The 10807-nt window shown below is 42.4% G+C and overlaps 1 long non-coding RNA gene across 1 annotated transcript; it reads left to right on the top strand.

Moving 5' to 3' along the window:
* The first annotated feature begins 892 nt into the window (after nt 1-892).
* Nucleotides 893-7529, top strand: LOC140848981 (uncharacterized). Its single transcript, XR_012130353.1, has 2 exons — nt 893-2958; nt 3513-7529. It is a non-coding gene; the product is annotated as an uncharacterized lncRNA (long non-coding RNA).
* The last annotated feature ends 3278 nt before the right edge of the window (nt 7530-10807 follow it).

Raw genomic sequence — 10807 nt, 5'->3', positions numbered from 1 at the left:
CAGAGGACGGTGGGTGGCAAGGAGTATGGAAATCCCACTGTACCTGGAGTGCCATCATTACTCCCTGTAGTACTTTTGAAGTAAAATGACTCCCGTTATCTGAATCAACGCTTTCTATTAACCCAAACCTAGTAATTACTTGCTCTAAAAGTACCTTTATCACTGATCCTGCCATTGCAATTGTTAATGGGTGGGCCTCCACCCATCCAGTGAGATGGTCAACAATCACTAATAAATATTTAAGCTTCCCCACTTTTGGCATCTCAGTAAAGTCAATTTAGATACTTTGGAGTGGTCTTATTCCTGGAGGGTCTCCATCCAGGTACCTGCTTTTTCATATACTTGTTAAATATTTGGCATGTTATACAACTCCTACAAACTTTTTTAGCAATGGTGTAATACTAGTGATGCCAGGGTTCTTGTTCACGAAGCCGAAGAATGAGCTTCACAAACAATCAAGGTAGGAGAGCAAAGTACAGGCTTTTATTTAGAGATAAAGTGAACGGACAGAACTCCCGGCTCATGCCAGTAGGGGACAAGAGAACACGGTGGTGCATTGTCTAGGGGATTTATAGGTGGTTGAGAGACCAAGAGTTCCACCAGATGGTTTCTGTTTATTTTTAAAGAAACACTAAGTTTCTAATCAGTTTTCCAGACTATTTTGCGGAGTTAACATAAGAAATTTACTGTTTTGATTCTTTCTTAGAATAGCAGTTTCTTGGTTTGGGAGCATATTAATCAAGGCTGCTTGTTTTTCTTTCAGGGTGGGCTGAGTTATTGTCTGTTTGTTAAATAGTCTTAATTTCTTATCCTTAAGATGGAATCCTTCCTGCCCTTCACTACATTGTTTATGGCTGGACCTGCCTGTGACATTAATTGCCCAGGTTATATATTATTTGATTAAGGGCTGTAGGAGGAAAAGCAGCATCTGGATAAAGTTAAAGATAAACTGGGCTTTTTAGCAGGTTAAAGTTAATTTTACAATAGTCTCATTTAATTGACACAAACAATACATGAGCTATGCTGCGGTATTTTCTTATCTGGGGGATGTTCAAACCTTCCAGGCCAGGTTATTCCTGGCTTTTTAGTTTTAACTAATCTTCACTGAAGAATGCTTATATTCTTAGCTTGATATTTTACTTTAGAGAATTAATGTGACTTTGTCTTCGTTTAATTGTTTAATATGGAGTTTTGGTAGGGGTCTTTTTCTAGAGGCCCTCACCCTACTCTGACTATACCCACAGTCCCTGTCTCACTAGCACACTCATAAACCTTTAGTAAAGCATTACACATCACCTGAGGACCCCAGTGGCTCCCTTTAAGATGTGTTCATCAGCTCTCTCATAATAGGTGGGCTGATCATTTCTCTCCCAGCTGTAAAATCTACCTCCCTTTCTCATCTTGAGATGCCCCCACCTCCTGTAGCTTCTTAATTTCTTTCTTTTTTTTTTAAGAAAACTTTGAGATAAAGGAAATTTTAGGGATATTAGGTGTGAGACTTCAAAGTCTAATTTCATCTTCAGATGCAGCCTCTTTAGTGGCTGCATCAGCAGTTCTATTACCTGTTGCTTCATAAGAATTTCCTTTCTGGTGACCATTCACATGCATTATAGATATTTCAGCTGGACGTAACAGATTTTCCAGAACCTCCTTGATTAATTCCCCATGAATTAATTCTTTTCCTTTACTGTTTATGAGACCTCTTTCTGTCCAAATTTTTCCAAAGGTATGGACTACTCCGAGTCTGATATTCTATGAGGTCTATGTAACTATGGCTCAATTCTGATTGGCCTTCAGCCTCCCCTGCCCATAGGAAGCTGGTCGGATTGAGACAAGTGTCTGTGGTTAAGGTGAGGTCATCTTTTTCAAGTAAACTTGCTTCAGATTTTAAAATTTGAGAATCTATTAGTCAGTGCCCAGCCCACTGATTAAGTATGACCTGAAGCTAGTGAGGAGGACTGACCATGAGGGTTCCGCCAAGTTAATTTCCTGCTCTCTTCCACCAGTAAGGCCGTGGCTGTGATGGCCTGAATGCATTCAGTCTATCCTCGAGAGACAGGGTCCAACAGTTCAGACATAAAGGCCACTGGTTGTTTCTTTCCTCCCCAGGCTTGGGTCAAAACCCCTACAGGGAACCTTGTTCAACAGTAACAAACTAGTGAAATGGCTTCTCTAAAGATGGGAGTGCCAGGACTGGGGCAGTGACTAAGGATTGCTTTCAATTCCCCTAGAATTTGCTGTTCCCCTGGGATCCATTGGAGAGGATCTGGCTCTCCGTCTAACAATTTGAAATACAAGTTTCTAGCCTCTCTTCTAATAAACACTTTTTGAGCTTCTCTCAGTAATTTCTCTATAGGTTTCTCATTCCATCCACCTAAATTCTGTAATTTTTTAGCAGTATCTGGCCAACTTTTGGTTACAAAATTGACTTTTAAAAGACCCTGTCCTACTTGAGCTTCTGGGTCAAGTCCTGAATGAAAGGGCAAGCTCCCAGATTCCATTTCAGCCAATTGGGACCCGGATCCTACCTCAGCCAATCGGGACCTGGATCCTATTTCACCCAATCGGAGCTTGGTCTCTCTCCTCTCCACTCAGCAAGGAGCTCACCCACCACCCTTAGACCCTGCCAATTGACCAGAGCCATGACCTATCACCCCAACAACTACCCCTAGATCCAGCCAATCAGCCAGAGCCATGACCATCACCTCACCAACTGCCCTAGAACCCCATAAAACCTTTGTGGTATTGAAACTCTCTTTCTCTGGCATGTGGCCACTGCGTTAGTGTAGATGAGAGATTGAGCTCGAGCTAGCTCGAATAAAGGCTCTTTGCTTTTGCATCAGTGTTGGTTCCTTGGTGATCTTCTGGGATTCGCGACTTTGGGCACAACATTTGGGGGCTCATCCGGGATTCCAGAGACCCCCAGGACTCCTGACCCAGAGGGCCCTGTGCCAGCTGGTGAGTGCACTCAGTTATCTGTCTGTCCTTGTCTACTTGTGTCTCACTCTGTCTTTATCTGTGTCTCACAGTTTTTGTTTGCGAACAAGCCTGTATAAGCCTGTAGGAGCTCCAATCTGTATCTGGGTCAGCACTGACTTAGGTGGGTGCGCTGGTGGGTCGCCAACCAGGGGTCTTGGGAGACGTACCTTGCCCCCATCTGGAGGACGAGATCCTCATCTGTGAGGAAAGTCAGTTGCCACTGCAGTCTGACAGGCCCTCAACTTACTTTCAGTTTTGCCTCCAGGGCCACGGCAGATTCTTCTCTGTAGGCACCTGTTTGTTGTTTGTTGTGTTTGTCTTAGCCTTGTTGTTGACAGAAGAAATGGGACAGACGCAGATGAACCCCTTGTCTCTCATGACAGGCCATTTTTCTCAGACATTAGGGAGAGAGCTCACAATTTGAGCACAGACGTCAGGAAGGGAAAATTTCGTATTTTCTGCATGTCGAGTGGCCATCCTTTAACATTGGCTGGCTGCCAGAGGGAACATTTAATCCAACCACTCTTTTACAGGTTAAAGATATCAGGGGGAGAGCTAACAACCTCAGTGTGGAAGTCCAGAAGGCTCCGTGGCAGACTTTTTGTTCTAGTGAGTAGCCAGTTTTCAATGTCGGATGGCTGCCAGAGGAAACGTTATCATTATGTCTCAGTCTGTATGTTTGTGTGTCTAAGTGTGTAAATGAAAATATCTTTCTACCTCTGGATGGTATTAATGAAATTGATTTAAAGACAAGTGCTTGTGAAAATTGGGCATTCCAAAATTTCTAGAAAATCTGATTAAAAATCTTAAGCATTTATACTAATTTGGGTTTGGCTGAGGCGCGCATGTCCTTGTAGTTATCAGCTGCCTAAGTTTACCGAAGGTCATTTAAGTCGATGTTATCTGCTAAATCTTTTAAGAATAAAATGCTTAAAGGTTTGCCTTTGTCTGATATTCAGTAAAGGTCTTGTAAGTAATCTAGCATAGTTGTTACAAATGAGTGAACTAAATGAGTGTGGCAAGTGAACACCTTTTTAATTGTGTGTTATAGTGTGTATACCTACCTGCAGCCTGAGAATCTCTGTAGTAACCTAAAATCTTAAAGTTTTGCTAAGTTGATATACTCTGTGTTTAGTGAGAGATTGTGCTGTAAAGCTCATAGTTACAGAAATTATAAAATGTTCATAAATTTGTCAATCTAAAGAATGCTAGTGTAACAGTTTACAATAGCCTGCTTCTGTGTTCACTAGAAATTAAGGTACCTAATGGTTTTAAGTTCTAATTAAAACTACTTAAAGTAATAATGAAAACATTTCTGCATGCTAAAGATTGTGTCCTTTGATAATAGAAAGTAACTTTGTTCTAAAGTACAGCTGTTTATTTAGAGGGAGAACTCTAAATATAAGAAGAAGGTTGTAGAAAGTTTTGGAAGAATTTAATATGGTCATGCTATATAAAATTAAAGCAAATGAGTCTCAGTATCAAGTACACAGCAAAATTAGAATTTTGTTTTCAGTTAAAAAGATAAAGTTTTCTTAAACTGTTAGTCTGCTCTTAATGTTGAAAGATTGCAAAAGGCTTTCTAATTGTTTTACCAAAGAAGTTTCTCATGCTTAAAGTCTCAATGAGTTGTCTGAGTATTTAAGAAAATGACATCTTAATATTAAAAAGACTAAAAGCTAAAGTTTGCTAACAACTGTGTAAACTTCTTTATTTGCCTTTGAGGTATTTTGTTGTCATTCTGGTTAAATGGGTAAGTATTGCTTCATAGCAAACTATAATACTATTTAATCAAGTGCCAAATAAACTTTCTTCTGACAACTTCCCAAAATCAAATTCAAAAAGGTACTTTTATCTCTAGTTAACTCTGATATTTTCCAGAGGGCCCCTGGAACATGTCAGAGGAATTTTTTTTTCTCATTGGAGAAAGTATTTGACTAATTTATCTGATATATACTTACCTGCTTAATTACCTGGAAAGCACTGTCAAAGGGAATGATGCTAAACTAAACTTTGTTACTGAATGTTTTTTTTTTTGTTACAGAAATATCCGAATTTCCTTATGTCTACTGTCTTGCAGTAAGCTCTCATCAGATCTTTAACCATTGTCATTTGTAAGTCTTTTGCCATTTATAGTCACTGTTTTATTACTCCTACACTAGTAAAGAACTAGATTTCAGCAGAACAGGTATTGGATACATAGGATTAAGTGAACTAAGGAAGATGGTTTTGTGACTTTTTGTTTCAGATGGTGCTGATAAAGTGTTTTAAGCATTTTCTCTTAAGCCGACAACAGTTTCATGAATGACAATACCTTTATAAGCAGAATAAGCAGAATTGAAACATTTATCTTTCTACCTGACCCCTCAAGAATTTAAAAGCTTTCAGTATTTTTATGTTTCATGGCAGTATGTTTATTTGCATAAGTTCAATAAGAACCTGCATTCCTTGTAAGAGGACCAATTAAAAACACTGGTTATACTACCAAGGCTTTGACTGGAATGTCATACTTGAGAGACACGTTCATAAACTCAGATATGGACAGCTTTAAGGAATTAAGGTTGGCTTTATAAAGCCAACAAAGTCCCTTGGAAGAACTGGCCTGGTACCTTGCTTACAGGGTTCCCAGCAGCCTTACCAGGTGAGTAAGGAAGGTCACTTCCTGCAGGTTCAGGAACCTCAAGATGTAGATGTCTCGGGAACCTCGAGAAGAGAGGAATTCACCCAAATCTACAGGTACTGCAGGCAAAACCTGATGGCAAGTCTGGCTTGGCTGTCTGGCCTCAAGAGGCCTTTAAAAGTTCAATCTGAAATTCCTTATAAAAAGTTCAAGCAAGGCACATATCAAAGAGCCTATGTAATCAATTGCTCTTCTTGATGCACTTATGCAAATAATCAAGCCAACTGTTAATTGTTTTCTTAATCTGGCTAATTCTAATAAAAATAAGGGTGATTTTAGAGAATAGTGTTGTTTCAGTAATGCTGTCATATGTATACTAAATCCTAATATCCAGAATTCTAGTTTCCCCATAATACCTGACTATGATTCTCAATTAGAGTCATCATATTTCTAGTTCTAATACTCAGCCATGCATTCTTAATCTCATCAAGTTTGTCCTTCCAGAATAGAAAATCCAACTCCAGATGTTGCTACTTAACCTAATAACACAATTTGTTTTGTCTTGCCTAGAAGCCACAAAACTGCAAATAATAATAGAAATGAAACCCAGAATAGAAGTGCCAACCTTCTGAGGCCCTCTCAACTGACCAGTTAGAGACCTAGCTGCACCCTTTACTGTGCCCCCTCTCAGCATGAAGCAGCCAGAGCGGTCATCGCCCCTTTTCCCTAGCAGCAGCTAGGGTCTCTACCTGTAGAGGGGGGAATGAGACAGGGACCATGGGCTTAGACAGAATAAGGTGAGAGCCTCTGGAGAAAGCAAGGCAGGATATTTGCAATCAAAGCAACATAACTACATGCTGGAACCACCCCTCTACTAAAACTGTTGAACATTAAGCTCTAAAATCATTCTTCAGTGAGATCAGTTAATGTTCCCCAGATAAAGAAGAGTAGCACATGTTTTATTATGCTAATCATTTGTAATCGTATATAAGATTCAATTTAGCATACTAAAAGGCCTAGGCCTATGTGCTGTCTTTCCTCCTTCAGATCTAAGTAATTTTGCAAGCTGAGCAATTGACTTAGCATGCAGACCCAGCTGTAGACGGCATAGTAAAAGGCAGGATTCTTTAGCAAATAGACAATATCTCAGCCCACCTTAGAGGCTGGGCACGCAGTCTTTTGATGTGCACCTGAACCAAGGCACCAGTGTCCCAGAGAAATCAAGGCAGGAAATTATCTTTGATATTCAAGTACCCCTTGCCATCCTACTCCTTTTACTAACTCTTGGGCCCTGTATCATCAACAGGCTGGTCCAGATTGTCAGAGACCATGTGGGGGCCGTCCAATTAATAGTCCTCCGTGCTCAATACAAGCCCCTAGTAATCTTGTTACTCCTGCTTACATTTAGACCATGTATTCTCAATAAACTGATAACTTTAATTAAAGATAGAATCAATACAGTCCAGCTAATGGTGCTAGGACAACAGTATCAGCCTTTATCTCCTTAAACTGCAAAACCTTATTAGACCCATAGATAGGGTCCCTTCTTAGGATCCAGAGAAAGGGGAATGAAAGAGCAAGCTCCCAGATTCCATTTCAGCCAATTGGGACCCGGATCCTACCTCAGCCAATCGGGAGCCGGATCCTATTTCACCCAATCGGAGCTTGGTCTCTCTCTCCACTCAGCAAGGAGCTCACCCACCACCCTTAGACCCTGCCAATTGACCAGAGCCATGACCTATCACCCCAACAACTACCCCTAGATCCAGCCAATCAGCCAGAGCCACGACCATCACCCCACCAACTGCCCTAGAACCCCATAAAACCTGTGGTATTGAAACTCGCTCTCTTTCTCTGGCATGTTGCCACTGCATTAGTGTAGATGAGTGATTGAGCTTAAGCTAGCTCGAATAAAGGCTCTTTGCTTTTGCACTGGTGTTGGCTCCTTGGTGGTCTTCTGGGATTTGCGACTTTGGACACAACACTGAATACTTTCTCATCTGGCTCCTGAGTCTCTGTGAAAATGCAGTTGGGGTCTCTTCCTTATCCTGTTGGACTTCAAATGCCTTAATAACATTTTTAGTTCTTGGGGCTGATTCCCTAAATCCCTTTATAATTAGCCCTTGAAGATCCTGCATTTTAGTTCTATCCCCTAGATTATTATTATCCCATCTAGGATCTACATTTGGGAACTTTTGTTCCACTGGCTGAGCCCCCTGGCCCGGTGGGTGTTTTTGTTCCCAAATGGACACAGCAGCTCTCCTGATCACCCCCCCTCACCACCAGGGAATGGGATATTCATGATGGACATCAGTTCAACCTAAGTATGTATATTAGGTCCCAGGAATTGACCTAGTGGGTACACTAGGCCAAGGGGATCTTCTAGCAATGCTTAAAACTTCTCACCTCAGTACCCATGAGGGGAGCATTAACAAATTTCCCCTTGTCCTAGTGGGACCTTTCTCAATGGAAACACCTTGGGATTCCTGGTGGACTCCCCAGAAGGCAAGGGGAAACTCTTAAATCCTTCTTACATTGTTAAGTCTAGGGAGAGGAAATCCTGGGGGCAAAATACCTCTAAAAACTGAAATCAGTCAAAGGGAGAAATAAGGTTTAAAATCCATTTATTGCTCACAAGCTGTGGTCCGGGGCTATTTCAGGCTCAAGCATCAGCCAAAAACCAGCCCTCCCCATAACTTCTCAGGTACAGATAAGCCCTCAGTTGCCCAGGTAATTACCCATTGATGTGGAGATGAACTTCTCTCCACCCCTGAAGAAAGATGCAAATACACTAAAGCCATACTTCTTTCCACCTCTGAATGCCTGTTGATATGCAGATGTACTAAAGCCAGGTGAGATATTCTGGAAATGTTACAGTTTTACCTACAGGGAGAGACAAGGTGGATCCCAATATAAAATAGATATGAGTGGGATGGAAAGAGAAAAAGGCCAGGAAAGTACACTAAAAAGACCCAGAGTTAGTTAATTAAAGCTCAAAAAGACAGAAGCAACTTGGACTGGAATCTTTGAATATTCCTTAGACAAAGGAGGGAACCTCAGCATAGCCTGTCTTTACTATGTTAATCATACAGGCCCCAGCTTTTTTTTTTTTAACTTTACCTATATGCTACTTTTTTCTCTTTTTTTCCCCTCCAACCCCAATCGAATAGTCTGCAACCCAGGCAATCAATTCAGCAGGCAGGCGCAGCCGTAAACAAAGAGCAGAAGGCAGGAAGGATTTCATCCCAAAGATTGCATTTTAATGCCCAGGAGGTCAAGAAGCAAGACTCAACTTACTCATTAACAGACAATAACTCTGCCCGCTTGGAAGAAGGGCAGCCAGTCCTGATAGGCTTCCAAACCAGGAAGCTGCTATCCTGGGAGGGAACTAAAGCAGTAAATTTCTTGTATTAAGCTAATTTTGAAGAATTACCTAGAGGACTGATAAGAAATTAAATGTCTCATCAAAGATACTTGAAATGACCTGGCAAGTCTACACCCCCAGCCCCCAGCCACACTCCTAAACAGTCCTTAAAAAATAACCCCCAACCCCTGGGGCACTCCTCCAAGGTCGCTGGCACCCTCAAAGAGTGCAACCTTTTAACTTCAAACTTTCTCTCTCCAGCCTCCCAGGGTGCCCCTCCCTGCTGAGGCAGCCTCACTTTCTCCAGGAGTAACTCCAAACAAATCTTTCACTCTGCCTCACCACCATGTCTCTGCCCTTGAACTCCACGCTGCAGCAGGGACACAGACCAAGGAGAAAACACAACACTTCCCCAACACCCGGACTTATCCTGGGCAGTCTCTTGTAGTCCCTCCTCCCTAGCTTTCCCTTCTCTGGTGTTGAGGGGAAATAGGGGAAGCGCCCTTGGTAACCAACAGATTCCTCAGGTGAACTGGAGGTTTTTACTATAAAAAAAATAACTTAAACCTGGCAAAGCCAGTTTTCATCTGATCCAACGTTAATCTAGACAAAACAGCAAAATTTAATTATCTTCTGTTTGTCCTTAATCCAGTACAGGAGGTGTCCCCCCGCTACTTAACCTTCACCCCAGCGGGCTATCTGGGGGAATTCCAAGGGCGCTCATCTTTCTTTTTCCCTGCTTCCCTAGGCCTAGAATTTGTATTCCCCATCTTCAAGAGGTCCCCCTGTAAAGGAGGGCAGAGAGCATCGAGAGTCAGGAAAAAGAATAACACTTAACCTGACTGCCTAGAGCAAGAGCCACCCCGTTTTTGTATAAACTACCCGAGGCTAAGCTTAGAAATGTGCCTGCTTTAAGTTAGATAACTAGAGGTGGGCAACAGCCTAGGGACGTGATCTGTGATAAGTCACATAGACATGCTTGGGTAAGCAAGAGATAACAATTGAAGCGGTCAGGCAACTGGTGTGTTCCCTAAAAGGTTACAATATTTCCCATTGGTTACAATATAGAATGTGCTTTAAAATTATTGGTTGTAGAAATGCGCGGGCTTCGTGTAACGGCTGTGAAAATCCTATATAATCAGTACCTAAAGTTGCTTCAGGGTCGGCAGCTTGGACTCGGCCTGCGTGTCAGGGGAGGTGCTGCTGGCCCCAGCTTGCTGGCTGAATAAAGACTTTGCTTGGATTTACATCTCCGTGTTCCTGTGGCTTGTTCTCTGGGGGAAACCCCGGAGTCCTGGACCCTAACACCCGTGTCTCAGTTCCTGTGTGCTCAACACCACATAATGGAAGTTTCTTGCACACACCCCGAGATATGCTTCGTCTGTCTCTGGCTGTTTCCCTCGTGGGAGAATGGAACCATGGATTGGAACCCCACACTCACTTCATATCTAGGACACATCTCAGGCACACACACTATCTCTGAAAAATGTCCAACCACTGAGGCAGTACTTACAGCCCAATTTTCCTACCGGGCTCATGCATGAGGTTGCCTGGTTGCTGCGGTGCCTACATTTACTCCCCTGCTTTGGTCACACTCTCTCTGCACAACAGTCTCAGGTCTTCTCTTGGCTTCCGTGCAAAGGTTAGATGCCCAGACAGAGCGGGCCACCCAGAGCCAGAGGTCTCGTCTTCCTGCTCTGCTTGTGCCCCCACCTCGCACAGGCAAGAGGATCCCAGACAAGCCCCCAAATTGTGATAAACACACTCACTGGTCCAAATTCAATAAGTGGACACAGAGACAAAGAGAACAGCTGAGCAAGGCTTTAATGACAGTCTTGCAGGAT

This window comes from Manis javanica, chromosome 4 (assembly GCF_040802235.1).
Source record: "Manis javanica isolate MJ-LG chromosome 4, MJ_LKY, whole genome shotgun sequence".
NCBI lineage: Eukaryota > Metazoa > Chordata > Mammalia > Pholidota > Manidae > Manis > Manis javanica.
This window is presented reverse-complemented; position numbering and strand designations above follow the sequence as displayed.